We start from the raw sequence: 18208 nt of genomic DNA on the forward strand, positions 1-18208 counted from the left end.
CATACTATGTAGTAATGACTTAGATTAAGAATTGGCAAACTACAGACAGAATCTGGCCCACTGCCTATTTTTATAAATAAAGTTTTATTAGAACACAGCCACACCATTTGTTTACATATTATCTATGGCTACTTTTGAGCTACAACATAGGAGTTGAGAAGTTGCCATACAGAGAGATTCTATGGCCTGCAAATCCTTAAATAGTCTCTATTTGGCCCTTTAAGAAAAATTTGGCTTATCTCAAGATTAGTTATTCTTAAAAACACTCCCCTCTGAGAAGTCATGTTGCTTTAAATCTTTGAAGACACTAGACTGCCATTTACACGGTGATATTTGAACAGATTAGGGATATCTTGAAAACTTGGTATATTTCTCTACATGTACACTTTTTATCAAAAAGTATGCTAATTGTTTCATGTTTGTATTTCCTAGGGCTTTGAATTTTTTTTAAATATGCATTTTGACATTTGGATTTTTACATAGATTAATTCTCATTCTTTTAATGTTTTTTTATTTTTTATTTTTTTAGGAGTTTATTTATTTATTTTTTAGAGAGGGAAAGGAGGGAGAAAGAGAGAGAGAGAAACATCAATGTGCGGTTGCTGGGGGCCATGGCCTGCAACCCAGACATGTGCCCTGACTGGGAATCGAACCTGTGACACTTTGGTTCGCAGCCCGTGCTCAATCCACTGAGCAATGCCAGCCAGGGCGGGCTTTGAATTTTTTAGGACATCATTACAAAGAACTATTTTTGAGAGTTCCATAGATGGGACTAGTGAGAAGAAAGTGGTAGAGGCACTTTTGATGGCATTCTGCAACTTCTGCTCTAAATGACTTACGGGAGGGGGGGGCGGGTTTCCATCAGTGATTGGCATGCCCAGGCTTTTATGGGTACACGCCTCGAATCCCAACCCTATTGGCTTGACCCCTGCATATACCGCTGCTCCCCACCACTCAGTGCGCCCCTGAGTGTATAACCGCATCCCCCTGCACTACCTGCAGCAGCCCTAGCCTGCTCTTGGTGATGTGCATCCTTTACACCCTCAACAGCTGCCACCGCCACTGGCTGCCACACGTTTCTGGAGGACAGGGACCGTACCGATGTCACCTACCTCCACTCAAGCCTTTGGCACCACTGACCATGCAGAGCTGATATTTTCATCTAAAAACAGACTTTCAGAATTTTCCTCCTTTGCCCATGCTCAAGAGTTGGAATACATATGAAAGTAAGGGTGGCCTTTCAATTTATCGTCCAAACTGGAATACTTCTGAGAGTAAAGAGAGGCTCATAATCGTTTTCCTAGAACACAGACCAGAAGTGTGCCCAAGTAAACTAGGATACATGGTCAGACTGCTTCGCGCATTTTAAAAGTACAGAGTATCCTTAACTATACTGTATCTGATCATTAAATCTTTACCATAAAATAGACACAACAATGACCTTGAGGATGGCAACAAAATTACCAAAAACAAAGATGTTTTAAAAGTTGAGGGAATGCCAATGAACTTGCACTGAGGTATTTTGTGTCTGCGAAAAGCAGCAGGATGATGACCCAGCCGCTTCCTCTTGCTTCCTACTTCCACCCCTTCCCCGCACCTTCCCTCCTGGTCAGTCACCAGGATCAGCAGGTGGGTGTCACCCTAGACAATGGCCACGAGAAGTAGGGGGAGAAAAGCAGAAGGAAGAAGGGAGCTGATGAAGGGTTGTGTTGGGATTAGGAAGCGATGTCTTGCACAAGCCACCTAGCTTCATCTTTCTTCCTGTTTAACAATCACTGCTTTCTAAAAGAAAAAAGCAGAGCTGGGCATGCATCGATCTTTCAGTAAGCTTCACTTGTACAGTAGAACTCGGGCACACGTTAAATTATGCAGTTCACTATATTAAGCCAGCACTTTCCAGTCCACCCAAAGTTTCCAGTAAAGCTCTGTCTGACCTTTGTATAAAAGACCACCTTTACTAGGTGACTTATTTTTGCTGCCCTCTTGGGTGGTCGAATGAGACAGATTTCCCTGCTGAACAACATACAACCTTCTTTTTGCCAACTGAACATTGCACTGGGCTGTGGCTTGGAGGAACAGTTTCTCAATACTATAAACAACACTTTCTTGGAACAGCTGGTTGCTTAAGCATAAAGAGAGGTTTACTCTTGGTTTTGCCTTGAGTAGCATACGAATTGGTTAAGGAAGTACATGTGGCTGACCCACCAAATTACAGTGGCCATGATATAATTAAGGTCAGTATCCTCCCTGGAGACCCTAAGAAGTATTATTATGACACCAAACTTAAAGAAAGGGAATTTTTTAAGAGCCAGGAAATTAGTGAGAAGCAGTCTTTGGGGAAATGTTGCAAAGTTAGAAAAAAAAAAGATCAGTAGGAACAGAATAAGATTTGTTCAAGGAAAAGGGCTGGTTAAAATACAACATTTTGTGTTCTGCGATCCTGAGTACCCTAAGTCAATATCTCTCAAAAGACGAGTGTGTCTAAAGATTAAAGATTCTACTGGAGTTGGGATGGGGGAGGAAAGGGGGGTTCCAGGTGCATGTGAAATGCTGAAAAGCAAGGAAAAATAGGAAGTGTTCCTAAAAGGGATTTTTGGCAAGGCATTTGCTCTCTGTTTACCCGAATTAAATTGTACTTAAAAGTAAAGTTTCTGATAACAACTTGGACTACTAAGTTACAGACTTAGTGCAGACTATTACAAGGTTATTAAAGGCGTAAAGGCCTCTGTGCAGAGAGAAGGGGACACAGGAATGAAGTTGTGGAGAGAAGTGGGGCTCACCGTAAGCCCACGGCCTTCTCCGCAAAGCCACCTGTGCCGTTGTCAGAGCTACGCGGGGACCAGAGTTCCTCAGAATGTGTGTGAAAGCTTCAACGCTAACAACAAAGGCGCTTAGACTGGATTTCCTTCCATTGCTCTATAGCTCTTAGGCTCCCTGACAGAGTGGTTTAAAATAAACGATCAAGGTTTATTTTATGATCAAAGACAAGGGTGATTTATTCTGCGGTAATATACCACAGCTTTGTCACTTTCCGTAATTGTTCTGTGCGGCCGGTCCTCATACCACTCATTGGTTGTTGCTGAATTACCGGGTGACCCTACTTTATGGGTGTCTGTCTAGGTACCAGCCACCCAGGTGGTAACTCCTGCGATATCCTAATGCCGTTCTCTTTATGCATCCTGCCCAAGAAGGCTACATTGCAGTAAACATTGCTTTCCTGTAAGTGGAGTGTTTGGGGGAGGAGGAGAAGGACCATCACTCAGTGTGAAGTGGGACCCCACGATGGTGCAGGTCGAACAAATCTCAGGACTGAATGCACTACCTGGCAAATCCATCTCTTACACAGGCAGTCTTCTGTATCCCTTCGGTGTAGACAATGCATTAATCATATACTAGTATAAAACTTAACGCTGCATTCCTGCTTAATTTCTACCAGTTTCACAGAGGCTATTTCAGCCTCCTAGAAGGAGGAACTGAGGAAGTTTATGACATAGGCTCAAAAGTCACTGAGCCTTACGTGGGAAGGGAGAGGCCAGCCCCGTGCAGCGTTTGGGTTCTGTCTGTGCAGAGCGGCCCTAGGTTACACTGGTGCGTCGGCATCCCCCTCCCTCCCACCATCAATCCCGTCATCTTCCCACCACAGAGCCAGAAAGGTCATTGGGTCTAATGAGTGCTTTAGGTGGTCCAGGTGCCGAATATCTTTTGGAATATTTTTGCTATTGGCCAATAGGTCATTTTAGCATTATCAAAGCTAAGGCTAAATGTGATACTTTACATTGTGTTTGCATACGCTTTTTAACTTAAGGAAGGCCATGGGCCTTTGCCAAGTTCTACTAGTTCCAGACGCACCCTACTGAATCCTGGCAACAGTCCTATAACCTGGCTATTATTATTCCTAATTTATAGAGGAGAACATTCATGCTTAGAAAACTTAGTAGTCTCCCCAATCTAGTAACTAGGATTCAAACTCATGTCTGTCTGACTCTAGTAACCATGCAAAATCCACCCAACAACCAGCCAAAATCCAACCTATGAACATTTGAAGACAATTTGCTCCAGAGCCAGCACTGATTCCCGAGTCTGCTGTCTTCTGTGAGCACACGTAACACACGAACACCCAGTGAGACCCGGGTCATGCTCCTGCTCCCACCAGCCTCTGATTCCAGGTACAGGTCAACTTCGGAAGAGTTTGTTGAAGCCGACAAAGAAGCTACCCGTGGCTTTGGCCTTGAGCCACACGAATTGTCAAGGAAGTTACGTGTGGCTTGCTAGAAGAGCCCCACTTTGATGCTAATTTTTCTCACTTGTCCCAGGCAGCCAACAGGTGGAGATACATTATTCACGAAAGTCTTGGGGAAGAGGCTCATGTGGTGAGGCCAGCCTTTTCCCTTTCCTGGGTGGGTGGAAAGTTTGATTTTCTACCGAAATAAATTGAGAGTCTAAATCTTAGAACTTGGAGAGAAGGGTTATACCCTTCTAATGTATCTGAAGAAACCTGGGGCTCTTTTGTGCTTTTGTTTTCCCAAGTCTGTTTCATCCTCCAAAAGACACATGCCACGGGAGTGTGTTAAGTGTCAAAGAACTCGTAAACGGGTAGATGCTAATTAGCTCTGCCAGATGAAACAGTTACAGAATGGGACAAGTGAGAAAGCGCATCATCTAAGAAGTGACACGCAAGAGTAGAAGGGTTGAGAATTCATTCTCATTACACAAAACTCGATTCTCCCGTGTCTCCTATTCTGCGTAAGTGGTCATTACTTATACGCTAGATGTGGGTAATTGCCATGGAAGTTGTGTGGGTTCTGAGTGGGAGCACCAAAAACTATAGCTATAAATGTCATCAGAGCACTCATTTCTCTAACAAGTTGGTGTCTTACAAATGTCACCCAGGGCCCATGCCGTACCAGTAGGCAAATACCATTTGGGGGCTGGTTTTGGATACTGAGACCATTTTGGTGACAGATAAATCTTTCCGAAGAGTTTGGGTTGCAGAAATGAAAACAATCTTTTCATATGTTGCTGGGTGAAGTCATACATTTGTCTCAGTCCATAGTGTTTAAGCTACATCTGCACAGTTACTTGTGATTTATAAAGATAATTTGACTTCAGAGCACTTTCATTAATGTATTTCATTTCACCCAGAAAGTGTTCTTTGTAACAAACAGGAAGCCTCACTAAATATAATCTGACGTTTAAGCAATGGAAAGGCACATAGATGATGTCGTACATTATAAATATTTTTTGTACTTGCTAGTTTATTTCTAAGGAAATTATGAAAATGACATCATAATGATGACTGACTTTTATTAGTGTTTTTGCTCTGGTGCTCTAAACAAATAGTTATAAAAAAACTGTCTAGTGTTATCCCTTAATATTCTACCTGGTGTTTTCTAGTAACAGGAATCCTAGGCAGTAATTCTAAGATTATGATATTATCTTTAGTGTTCTTTTACACTTTCATCATGAAAAACAGCATGTAGTAAAGTGCAAATTTTCTTAAAACTCACAATGGGAAATAATTACCTTCTATTTTTGTCTGAAGTACTGCTTGGATTAGTCTACAACTCGAAAAACAATCTCAGACTAGTATTTTATAGACCATCCACTTGCTGCTATCAGAGGAAGGCTTCTCATAATAAGCAATATGCCCCTTTGTTCTACTAATGCCAAATGGAAGTCATTAACATTCTGTGACTACTGAAGCTTTGCCCTAGTACCTCTTCTAAATTAATTCTTTTAAGTGACTTCAGTGATAAAATTGAGCCTTAAAAGAGTGTGGGGTAAAGATGTGCGGAATGCATAAGATGGAGCTAACAGTCTTACCGTCTTTCGTTCATACACTGAACAAATATTTGAGTGCCTAGTAGGTGCAGTCATTGGACTGTGTGGTGGGACACAGTCAAAGGGTAATGGACTTGACTTCCACACCAGAACTCTTCTGTATGGGGTAGGAAGACTGGTAGGGACGATCAACACAACATGACACGGTGGTGTGCGACGTGTCACGGAGTCAAGAGAGAGGGTGCCGAACTCAAGTCAGAGAAGACTGCAGGCAGTCCGCCCAGAGCAGCTGTGGAGATGGGGGTTCAGAGGGAACCACCACGGGTACACGTCAGGAGGTGAAGCCCAGGGAGCATTGAACTTGACTGTGTCGGGAACGAGAACACGAGCCAGGATGCGGAGCTGAGGCTGGAAGGGCAGGCTAGGGCCATCCTGTGGAAGGGGTTGGTGTTCCCTGTTAAATCACGTGGGCGTGTTGCTTCAGGGATGAGAGCCAGAAAGTTTGGTTTGGTTTCGCTGCTGTTTTCGGGAGGCAAGATAAAATGATGGCATCTGTCTGTTACAAACCTGTGTGAGGGAAGCGGGGGGGGAAGGCTCTTCTTACCATCACACACAGCCAATAGAAACCAGATACTGTGGTAGCCAAGGGAGAAGACTGAGCTGTCCCTCCTCTTGTCCACGGTTCCCTTGCCTTCGTTTAGATGTATAACCGGAAATGCACTGGTTCAGGGAAAACTTCGCTTTATCTGTGTGTGACCAGCTCAGCAGCAGTGGGTACCGCTCTCCCCAGCAGCAGGCAGGGCAGCCCCATCTCGGGCCCTTCCCCACTCTCGACCCTTCTGGAATGATGTACGGTAGCACACGAAATACTATCTCCTTGTACCTGTGACGTTCTGCTGCCTATCACATGATGGGGAGATGGCTAATTTTCCAATTTTTAAAAAATAACTTTTTAAATCACAGAAAAACATGGGTTCCCAGATACCTGGATTTTTAAGATTCACTTTGATATAGCCTTACGTGTTGGTTATAAGTGTAAGATAAAAAGATCCTATAAAAGTTTCATATCGTGCATATTAATTTTGATAGGTAATTTTATATTTCCTGATTCCCTACGCTGACCAAGCATGTAGGTGTAACGTGAAAGACAGTGTGTGGTGCATCTGAAATTGCTGAAGGAAGAGCGGAAGAAGGCAGTTTTTGGAGACTGCTGATGAGTTCGTGTCATCCTTAGGCTGATGAATTGCTGCCCGTAGACATGTGCTGTGATGACCATATGATGACTCTTGAAGTATTTGTGTAGTGTTTGCTAATGTGTTTTGTGTGTATGTTGCCGATATTCATAAACATAAGTATCTTTATTTAGGTAATTAAATGTGTCTGTGTAGACTTAGATTTTATATGTAAGAAGGCCTTTTCCACTTGGTCCCTTTGATCTCAAATATTAAAAACACAGAGCAGAATGAGCAGCGTCGCTGCCAGCACCTCACACGGAGAACCAGGTGTCCCAGCGGTGGCCGCACCGGGGGTCACCCCCCAGAGTCACTTGGCCACATGTGCCCTCAACTAAGGGGAAAAGCCAAACACTTCAGCCAACTATAGCTCTCCACTTGATGCCACCAAAATGGGGAACAAACAGTTTTTCCCATCAAAATGAAAAAATTGGAAGTGCTCAGGAGGACCAGTTGAGTTATCATTTCTTTTAGAGCTGACCTTACACATTTTAAGGGAGGCGTCGTGGTTTGGGGTCAAAGGTCTGACAGAAGGATCAATAAACGAATAAATGATCTTTGATCCCTGCACGTACTCTTAAACTCCATTCTCCCTGACATTTAAGGAGCGCGCCCCTACCGCCCACCGCCCTGTGTGTCAGCTGCAAGCTCGCCCCCGCCCTTTGCAGGGAGGAAGAAAAGAGCTGAGAAGTGAGCAGCTAATACTGCCCGCTGAGTGCTAGTCATGTACAATTTTTATTTTGTATATTTTTCATTGAAAAAGAAACGTTATGAAGCAGACATTATAATTCACTTACAGTAAGAAAGAAAAACCAGAAACTCAAAGGTGCTAAGTTACCTTTGCACCGAATCTCATGCAGAGTCAAAGGTCAAAGAGCCGGGAGGTCAGAAAGCGAGGACTCGAACCCAGCCCCGGTGTGCAGAACCTGTGCCCGTTCCACTCCGTGACACGTGCCCTCAAGAGAAAGCTCCCCAGTCAGTGTGCAGTCTCTGGTCCTCTTCCCCGACCTTTCCCTCTTCCCAAAGCATCACACTCAGGGGGGTGTCTCCCTGGGAGATGCTATTCTTTCCTCCCTTGGAATGTTCTTCTGTCTCTCTGGCCACTGGAAGTCTTGGCCTGAATGTAATCCTCAGAGAGGCCTTCCCTGACGCCAAGATCTGCACTGGACTCCGCCAATCGGCTTTCCCATAACACCCAATTCTTCCCTTTTATCATCCTCTTCAAAATGTATGTATTCACCTGCAGGCCTACTGTTCAAAGTCTCTTACCCGAACTAGAATGCAGTAGCCTGGCCACGGCATACAGCAACAATGCTGACCCCCATCAAGTGGCAACAGTGTGTGCGGGTCCACTCGACACTCTGTCCATGAACTACTTCCCAACAGCCTATGGGGTAAGAAATCCCCACCCCTGGTTTTGAAGGTGCTAAAACTGAGACACCGAGAGGCTAAGTAACCTTCCCCTGTAAAACAGCTAACAAGCAGAGGAGCCAAGTTGCAACCCCAGGCAATCCGCACCCCTGAGTCCATAACCTGGAACATGAATGAACAGGAATCGAGGCACAATGACATGGGAGCAACTGGCTTACCACCTTGGCCACCGGATGACTGAGTGGAGGGCTGGGGTCTGAGCCGAGGGCTGTGCAGGAAGCGAAGGTGGATGGCAATGGCGTTGTAGATGTTGAAGGTGGCGGGCCTGGCGTTCAGGAGGCTGGGACCTTCACAAACACGTCCTTGGCCCTGGGGTAGAACCAGGGACTGGTCTCCATGCGGCAATTCTGCGAATGAAGGTAGGAAGCATTCATGTGCCATCGGTTTTGTCCAAATTGCTCTACATGTTAAATGACGAACGTATTAGGAAACTGGTTTGTCTTCACTGTGTGGCTCTTCCCTTGGTTAACGGAGAACACAATCTCATGCAATTTCAATAACAGAAAATCCCCCGAGTTCTGACTTGTGGCCCAAAGTTATATTATTCCTAGATATGTAAAGTATATTCCCATTACGTTAAGAATTCTAGGGAACACAGCTTTCCCTCTGCATTGAAAACACCTGCTGGTAAATCTCCCACGGAAAAGGCGAATAGCCAGACACTGTCCTCCTTAAAATAAACCTTCGTGTATTTAAAGCAAGTTAAGTGTACTCACATTTTTTTCCAACTTAAGAAATCCAAGCCTCCTCCTTTAGTCTTTCTTCCTAAATCCTACTCTGATTTTATCATTACTTTCCTGTCTTTAACAAGGACTTCAGATTTCTCAGTCACCTGCAGTATGTAACTTCCCACACTTACTTCATCTTCATGGAGTGATGTCATAGTTTCCTGATGATAGAAACCATGACGTTGCAAAACTTTGTATTTTAAATGTTACATGATTTAATAGTAAAGATGCATTTTAAGAAGTACATATTAATTGTTTTTATTCAGAATTCATGTAAGTATGTAATATACCAAACATCAAAAGGAGCTGCTTAGGTTGGCTATCTGAGGCATGGCAAATGTTTGCTTTCTAAATGTTGATTTGTAACTAATGACATTTTGGAATTAGAATGATTTTTTTAGTGCAAGAATGGATTGATCATTTTTTTAGCCTCTTAATGTTGCTCAAATTCTGCATTTGATCATTTTGTAAAATAGTGGTTAATGAAAATATCAAAGAGCCAAAGAATTTGATTCTGCTCTTTTGGTAAATTGCAAGTTTAACTGACATATAAATCACATAAACACAAACTCTACTCAGAAAATAATTTTAAAAGTACCATAATTTTTACATGACCTTGAAGTTCCAGCCATCTATTACATAACTTCTCAAGAGAAGTCACATAGAGGAAACCTCGTATTTTCTTAAATTTATTAGTGCTTCTTGGTGGTCTAAGCTGTTGGGGTTTTTTTTCAAGGTTTCTTTTTCAAAGCAATAATCTTACTTAATTGTTTAATGTTTGTTCTCGTATAAGTCAATTTGAATTCTTCCTTGGAGTAACAATAGGAAATACATCATAATGCAGAACAGTGAAACATGGCAAGGAAACCCCGGTATACGAGGGTTACATTTCTGTCTAGCGATGTGAACATAATGCCTTTAGCTATATGGCCACCAGATTGGCCACACCTCTTAAAAAACAAACTTTATAAAAGCAAGAGGTCAAACTCATTAAAAATAATTTTGTTCCATTTTCTGACAGGAGGAAAAGAAGTATTTTTTCAAACTACAAAAGTATAAATCAGATGAAACTATCAAGGAAACATGTTTTATATTTTGGGGTTTACGGTTTAAAACAAAATGGTCAGACTTTAGGCCACAAAGATTTTAGCTGTCAAGATGGGAAATGAAATCCTGTGAGTCATTTTACTTCGTTTGTTTTTAATATAAAAATTTAATATTCCAAATAATTCCATTAAAAATTTACTCTTATTCTTATAAAAGTTAATAGCCCTTGTGCTCATAAAACTTTTATTAATACAATGGGAAAATTATTTTTCTTTATTATGGGCTTGGTCATCCTAAAAACGGTATTTCCAAGCTGTAAGACAATAGAAAGATGCCTCCTTTTTCTTACTCACCAAGCAAGATAAATTTGGGGCGGGGGAGGTGGGTTTGAAAAAGTTAATGCATTTTCTAAATTGTCTCCCTTGTTCCAAAGGACTTAATTTGTTTTTCAAAGAGATTTGCCCCATATTTGTCAATTTAATGACTTTTAAAATTGATTATACTTTAAGAAAGATCCTGAGAAGGAAATCCTTAAAAGAGTAAGAAGAGCAAAAATTGAACCCCCCCAAACATAAACAAATATTTCCTTTATCCAGTAGCATTATCTAATTTGGGGGGATACATGTATTTTTAATGATGTGCATATTCTTATGCACTCCTTGAGAAATCTTATATTCTTCATTAGTTTCTTCATTTAGATATCCATCCAAATCTGAATCAAAATTCAGTATCTTATTTCTACAAATATGTGTAAATATTGCTCTCTGGTAATTTTCACAACTGTTTGCCAATCTTAAGAATGCATATCCAAATCTTGGAAGAGCATTTTTACATAGAGTTTGTTCTGGATGGGGAGGGAGTATCCTTGTGACTCGCTATTGGTATTATTAGAGAACACACGTGTTGGGATTGATTTGTTTCCACTACACCTTTTCTTTGTTTTCTAAAGACATTACTTATGTTTAACTTTAGATTATTAAAAACACCATATATATTTTTTTAACTGAAAAGAAAGCAATATCCCTACCATGGCCAAATATATATGTTTTAACTCTAAAATAAAAATTCGGATTACCTCAAGTCTTGCAAATCATTCATTAATAAGCCCCTGGTAACATATACCATCTAACCCCCCGAAGAGATACAGACAGATCTCTATCAAAACTATGTGGTGAGCCTGATGCTAAATATAAGTATAAACGTGCCTTTCCATGCCTGCAATTTTCCGAAGTCCAGAAGTTCTTTGGATGGTAGGCAGCAAGATAATAATACTTCCTACATAATTTAAATGCATTCCTTATCTGATTGAAATGTAGGGCTACATATTCCCTACCTCCAAATCACATTCCCTCCCACAATCTTATATGATTGATCGATGGAATTTAAGGATGGCTCTTACGTCTCTGTGGTAGTAGCTATAATTTCAATGCAAATACCATGTTGGAATTTATGGAGTGACTTTTTTATCTGAGCAACCTTCTGCGAAAGACGAAAGATATTTACCAAGGAGTTTTCATTTGCCTCTCTCCCCCATTCAGTAACCAAGTGGACTCCTTGAAAGGGTTGTTCTGCTCTATTTTTCAGTGGTATGCTAGGTTTTATGTGTGTTTCATTGAAAAATCTGGTAGGAGATGCCTTTTCTTTCATGTGTGCTTTCTTTAATTAATGATTTATGTGATTAGTTAAACCCCAGGTTAATTTACAAAAAGATTTGGGTGCTACATGTTGAAAGGAACAGGTATGACAAAAAGTTTAAAACAAGAGAGTAAAGAAAAGAGGAGAATAACTGGAGGGAAAGGATCAAAGGGGTTTGAAGGAGAATAGAAATTCCCCGATGGTGGTCATGGGCTTGGGAGAGCTCATTGCGCCGGGCTGGCATCTCCCACACCAACCGGTGACATCACGCTGTCCCTTTGAAATCGGCCATGGAGACAGTATTTATGTCACGAAAATGTACACAAGTCAGGATCTTTTCCCCCAGATTGTCTGTGTATTAGCACATTGCTCTAAAACTGAAATTAACCTTTGTGTTAACATAACAGACATAAGCTGTATTATATCTCCCAAGAGAAAATGGCTCAGCTGTGAGCTTCATTTCATTCCCTTCTAGGGCTCTGGAAACCTCACTCCGAGAACAATGGGTTCTGATGGGGGAAGACAATCTATCCTTTGTTGGTTCTTTTCTTCATGTAGGACATATGTGATGGGGCGATGTAACAATAGTTTATATTATTCCTCCTCCAATCACAGGCCATCTAGGCCGCTTCTGGTTGTGCATGTTGAGCAAGATACTCAAATCCTTTACCAGAAAATAAGGATATAAAATAGCATTAAACTTTAGAGTTGTTATAAAGTTGAAGAAGATAATGCTTGCTAAATACTTAGCATTCTCTCTGGCACATACTAAGAGTTCAGTGCATGCCAACTTTTATGACAAGGTTTCTACTATAGATGAGACCCTTTATAAGACACCAGAAACACCAAGATGAGGCCCTGCCCTCGGGAAGCTTACAGTCTAGAGAACTGATCTAGTTCTTAATTTACATATCTGAGGTTTTGCCATGTGTAACAGTCTAACTGCCCAATATTGACCCTTTTACAATTCAGTCTAGAGATATATACTTTCAAAAATCTAAGGTCTAAGAAGAATTAAACCTGTAGACTGTAATAGAAGAATTAAGTGTAGTTACAAAGCTTTATACGTTATCATTTTTATTTCTTTTAAGTTCCCGTAAATATCCTTGTCATTTTTGTGAGACCTTTCATTTATTTTCATGAAGCCTAAATGCACAAGCATAAGAGCTTTGCTTTCTCTATGTGTTGGCAATTTTTTCTATAAATTTTCCTTCTTCAAAAAAAACATTGAGTGCTAGGATTTTGTTTTTGAGAAGACTTTAGACTTTTCATCATTTTATTACTTTGTTACTTTATTATTTCAAAAAGATGTTTCGCAGTTTGATGTTATTGAAGCCTTTATCTTTTACAGAGGATGTTTTGGAAAACTGAACTTTGGAAAACCACATTGTTAGTACTTGCCACATATTGAGACAAATAGTCCCTGGTGTTCAAGCCGTTCCCTGATACCACGTTGGGTGCCTTGGGCCGCGTGTAGTGGCGGCTCGCTCTAACAGCCGCTAACCACTACCTGGGCAAGGTGCAAGACACAAGTCAGTCCGCTAACTAATACGCCTAGTGCATCAAGTCCGACAGTCCAAACAGGTAAAAATGCCACAGGAAAACTGCAAATATGAAACTCAATTCGATTTGACAAATATATAGCTTATATAAAATAAATCATGCACAGACATGCACCAGCTATTGTGACCATAATCACTTTTAAGCGTGTAACTGAGTGTGTGTATACACTTTTCCCTATAGGCATGAGATGTCAAAAGAACGTTAGCGTATGGAATAAGCAGCAACTGGGGAGCTAGAAATCTAGATGATAACCACTTCTAGCGTCTTCCCTCTGTGCAGGTTGTAACCTAAACCCCAGGTGACTGACTTGTTTTGTTTACACTTGAAGAGCGTGGGGAAGAGAATCTCCGGAGAAAGCTGGTGGGACTTTCTGGTAGTTGGCCTCCATCTAGAATATATTCCATTCTCCCATGTGTACATGTTCTAATCTGTCTTTGCATTTGCTACCTGTAGAAGATAAAATGCGTAACCCTAAACACATTCGACACGGACCGGTTGCTGCATACCAGACAGTATATCCCCCATGAGGCCCTTCCCAGAAACACCGCCCTGCTGGGAACCGCCTGGCAGCTCCTCTTGGGAAGAAGAGCCTGTTGCTTGGTCAGGGGAGGGCGGCGGAGGTGGGTCTGGGTCCAGCCAGCATTTGAGAATCTCATGCGCTTTCTCAGAGCACCTGGAGTGGCAGGTAAATACCAATGATCAGAAAGAGCCCTTGACGAGCTGAGCTGATCCTCAGCATTCCGTGGTCAGAGAAGCAGAGAATGACTCAAGTACGTGAAGGACGTACCTGGAAGAAAAACCAAGTCTGGAAAAACAGAGGAAATTTTAAAGGAAGGTGGAGAATTAGCACTACAAGGGACAGGCCCTCGGAGGAGGCTGGGTTCACCCTCAGAGAAGAGGGGAAGCAAGAAAAGCTGAGAGTGAATAATAAAATGACACAAGATATTTTCTAAAAACGTTAAGTTCCAAAGTCAGATTGGTATGAAAGGGAGACTTCCACAGGATTTCATATATTCTTTCGCTTCAGTACAGTTATTCACGATTGCCTTCTTCCTACACAGGAGGATGGATTAAGGAATCTCTGTTTTTTCGAGGGGTGGGGAGAAGGTAACATTTTCTGACACCAAATAAGATTTTTTTCCCTCACGAACAAGTTATCCAACAGCAACTGGACGTCCAACACTCCGGCTCAGTCCTGACACCATCCTGACACTAACGGGGGTGCTAAGGCCTCTTAGCCCCACAGCTGGCCACCGCTTCAGGCGCCAACCACAAATGGGGTGCCCCAGCTGCCCACGTTTCTGGCCAGCTGACTCCAAATTCAGAGTTCCCCATAAGCGTCCCACCTTGGACTCAGGAATTCACTAGAACAACTCGCAGAACTCAGGAAAGTGTTGCACTTACTAGTACTGATATGTTTGAAAGGCCACAACTCAGGAACAGCTGAATGGAAACAAGGCATGGGAGGAGGGGTGCATCTGTGCCCTCTCCAGATGTGCCCCCTCCCAGCCCCCCCACGCGTGGGCCAGCCCCAAAGCTCTCCATCCCCCACTGCTCGGGGGTTTTTATGGAGGTTTCACTACATAGGTATCACTGATGAAGTCACTGGCTGTTGGTGATTGAACTCAGCCTCCAGTCCTTCCCTGCTCCCAGTAGGTTGGGGGTGAGGTGGAGGTGAGGCTGAAAGTTCCAATCCTGTAATCACATTTTCTGGTTCCTCTGACCACCTGCCCCCAACCTGAAGATTGCCAGGGACCCCTGCCTGAGTCCCCCTTTTTAGCATAAACTCCGGTAAGGCTGGCAGGGGTTCGTTATGAATAACAAAAGATGCTCCCATGGCTCAGGAAATCCCAATGGTTTCAGGAGCTGTGTGCCAGGAACTGGGGTGAAAGACCAAGTGTATTTTTCATTCTGTCCCAGAAACAGGTCATGCAACGACTCCCCAAGCTGACTGGGGACCCTCGAGGGACTGACTCCTCTCCCGAGACCAAACTAGACTTTGGAACCAGTGAAAAGCAATGCCTCTCATCTTCCCCAGGGAGAGGGAAGAAAATACTCCACAGTGTTTCAAAACTTATGAACAAAGCAAAATAATACAGTTTCGGTGAGCGTAATGTCCTCCGGTTAGGAGAACTGACCCTTAACTCTTGCATCCTGTGGTTAACACAGCATGAGCTTTGCTCTTGACTGAGTTCATCACTGACAGTGAGCCATGCCCACGTTAGCAGGCATCCTCCTTCTCGGCCTCCTCCCCACGATTCTGAAGGCGAAGGCTTACAAAGACAGAGCTTCCCTTACGTGTCTCCTTGTAAACTCACAGGTGAGCTTCACCAGTCATCTCTCTCAGGGCGCTCGCTGTGGCCATGGCCAAGATGGCTCAAGTAAGTCAGTCATAAGTAAAGCATCTTTTTAAAAAACATTAATATATCCAGTGGGGGCAAAAGAATGACCTTCTCCAAAAGATGTCTGCATCTTAATCTCCAGAACCTGTGACTAAGTTGTTACCCTACGTGGCAAAGGGAAATGAGGGCGGCAGCGGAATTAGACTACTAAAGACCGCATAGGGAGATTATCCTGGATTCCCTGGGGGAAGCGCGGTATCATCGCAGATTCTGAAAAGTGGAAGAGAGAGGAGGTCAGAGGTATGAGCTGTGCCATAAGATGAGGACTGGGCCGACAGCTGCTGGCTCTGAAGATGGAGTAGAGAGAACACAAAAAAGAAATGCAGATGGTGTCCAAACACTGGAAAAGGAGAGGAAATGGATTGTGCCCTAGGCAGGGGTGTCCAACCTTTTGGTGTCTCTGGGCCACAATGGAAAAGGAAGAGTTGTCTTGGGCTACACATTAGAGACACAAACACTAATGAAAACTGATGAGCAAAGAAAGGTTTTAAATAAATTGATGATTTCGTGTTGGGCCTCACTCATAGCCACCCTGGGCTGCATGCACCCCTCGGGCTGGGCCGTGGGTTGGACACCCCTGCTGGAGCCTTCAGAGGGGAGCACCACCCCACCGACACGTGTGTGGGAGCCTAGCGAGACTCATGCTGGACTCTCGCCTACAGATTTCAAGATCACAGGTTCGCATGCTTTCAAGTCCCTGTGTTTGTGGTGACTTTTTACAGCAGTGACAGAAAACTGACACAATCTGGTGTTACTTTTGAACTAACAATTCTAAAAGAAGTCTATTTTGCATTTCCGAAGAGCTAAAGGTTCCAGCCTCAGAGAAGTGAAGGTTTGTTTGCACGAGGAGGGGCCCATGGTGGCCCCCAAGTCCCCTGATGTGTGCCCGCAAAACGGAGACATGTGAGTGACATTGACAAAGGAAATGTGATGACTGTCCCTGTAATAAAAGCATATGTTTTATAGAGAGTTAAAATTGCCACCACTCTGTTCTTATGGTAATTCTTAGAAGCTGCTTCATTATTAAGAAGACGACAATTCTACTGGGGGTCTTCGTTCATACCCATGTACCCATATTACATACCCATTATGTAATATGGCATGTACGTAAAATAAATTAGAAGACAATCTTACTGTTTGAAGATGCTGCCTAATTCCTCATGTAATTGAGCGTTCATACAACTAAGCTTTTTTTCTTTTCCTTACCAAAATTTCAAGTGGCAAGACCTCAGATGTTAATATGCTAATGAGCCTTTGCGTCAGAGTTACCCAGAATATTTATTTATTTTCTTTAATACTTGTCTTTGGCCATGCACGCGTCTGGAAGTGTAGCATTGCTCGACTTCCCCCCGGAAGAGCCTCCTAAGAAAGTCTGGTGGGAATCAAAGCACTGAGAGCTGCCCTTTGTCAGCTGTTTCCACATATAAGCTCCTTAAGGGCAGGAGCTGGTTTCCACTGATTGTCTCAGCCCTAGCACCAAGCATGATGCGTAACACAGAGCAAGGCATTCAATAAATATTTGTTGAGCAAATGTTAAATACACACTTTTTTTTTTGACAAGGCAAGACCAAGGCATATCTTGAACTTGGCACTGCATTGTTAACCTTAAAGGACGCTTCATTGATTCCTCAATACCATGGGGCTGTTTTGTAGATTACTGAACCGGAAGCCAGTCAGTTGCCAAAAGATAGCTAAAAAAAAAACTGTGCAAAAATGGAAAATGGGGCTTCCGGTTAAGGCAAATTTTAAAGAGGCCAGCAATCAGGAAAAAATGAACCTTAACCCCACTGAAAGTATGAAGTGTTTTCTTCAAAACCGTATCACAATGAAAGACTGTGCTTTGCAATTTTTCTAAAAAAGAAAAAAATACTTTGTGGCATAATCATTCTGTGATTATTTCTTTTTTTTTTTCAAATACTAGATACTAAGTTTTCTTCAAAGACCAGGAATATTCTTAGTCAACTGGTTAGAACTTTGATCTGTCCTCCAGGGAAGAGTATATATATCCCCAAACCGTAAGACTAGATCTGATCTTGTACCTACATTAAAGTCATCAGTACTCTTTCTTTGGGGGTTTTGCCTCTTTTCTGTTGACCCTGTGAAATTTACCCTGAGAACTGAATGATCGTGGAATGGCAGTTAACTACTTACTAAGAGTCCCTTGGGGTGGGGGTGAGGATGGTTGTGATTTACTCTGAAACAGGGCTCGATCTCAAAGTTCCACAGTACATAGGGACATTACTTTTCCCGTCGTTCAACTCCCTGGTTTTGGAGAGTCAGCTGTGCTCGGCGTGGGGCTGTCTAGAAGCTGATGTGTTGGGAAGGCTGAGAAAAAGGGGAAGGAACGAGACTCTCATGGGAGCTGACGATGCTCCGGGGAGGCTTCAGT

At 42.7% G+C, this 18208-nt stretch overlaps 1 protein-coding gene across 1 annotated transcript in view; it reads left to right on the forward strand.

Moving 5' to 3' along the window:
- LOC114504168 (hedgehog interacting protein) overlaps positions 1–18208 on the forward strand; it is an 82357-nt gene that overhangs the window by 32167 nt on the left and 31982 nt on the right. The gene's annotated exons all lie outside the window — the stretch shown is intronic.

The sequence above is a fragment of the Phyllostomus discolor genome, chromosome 8 (assembly GCF_004126475.2).
Source record: "Phyllostomus discolor isolate MPI-MPIP mPhyDis1 chromosome 8, mPhyDis1.pri.v3, whole genome shotgun sequence".
NCBI lineage: Eukaryota > Metazoa > Chordata > Mammalia > Chiroptera > Phyllostomidae > Phyllostomus > Phyllostomus discolor.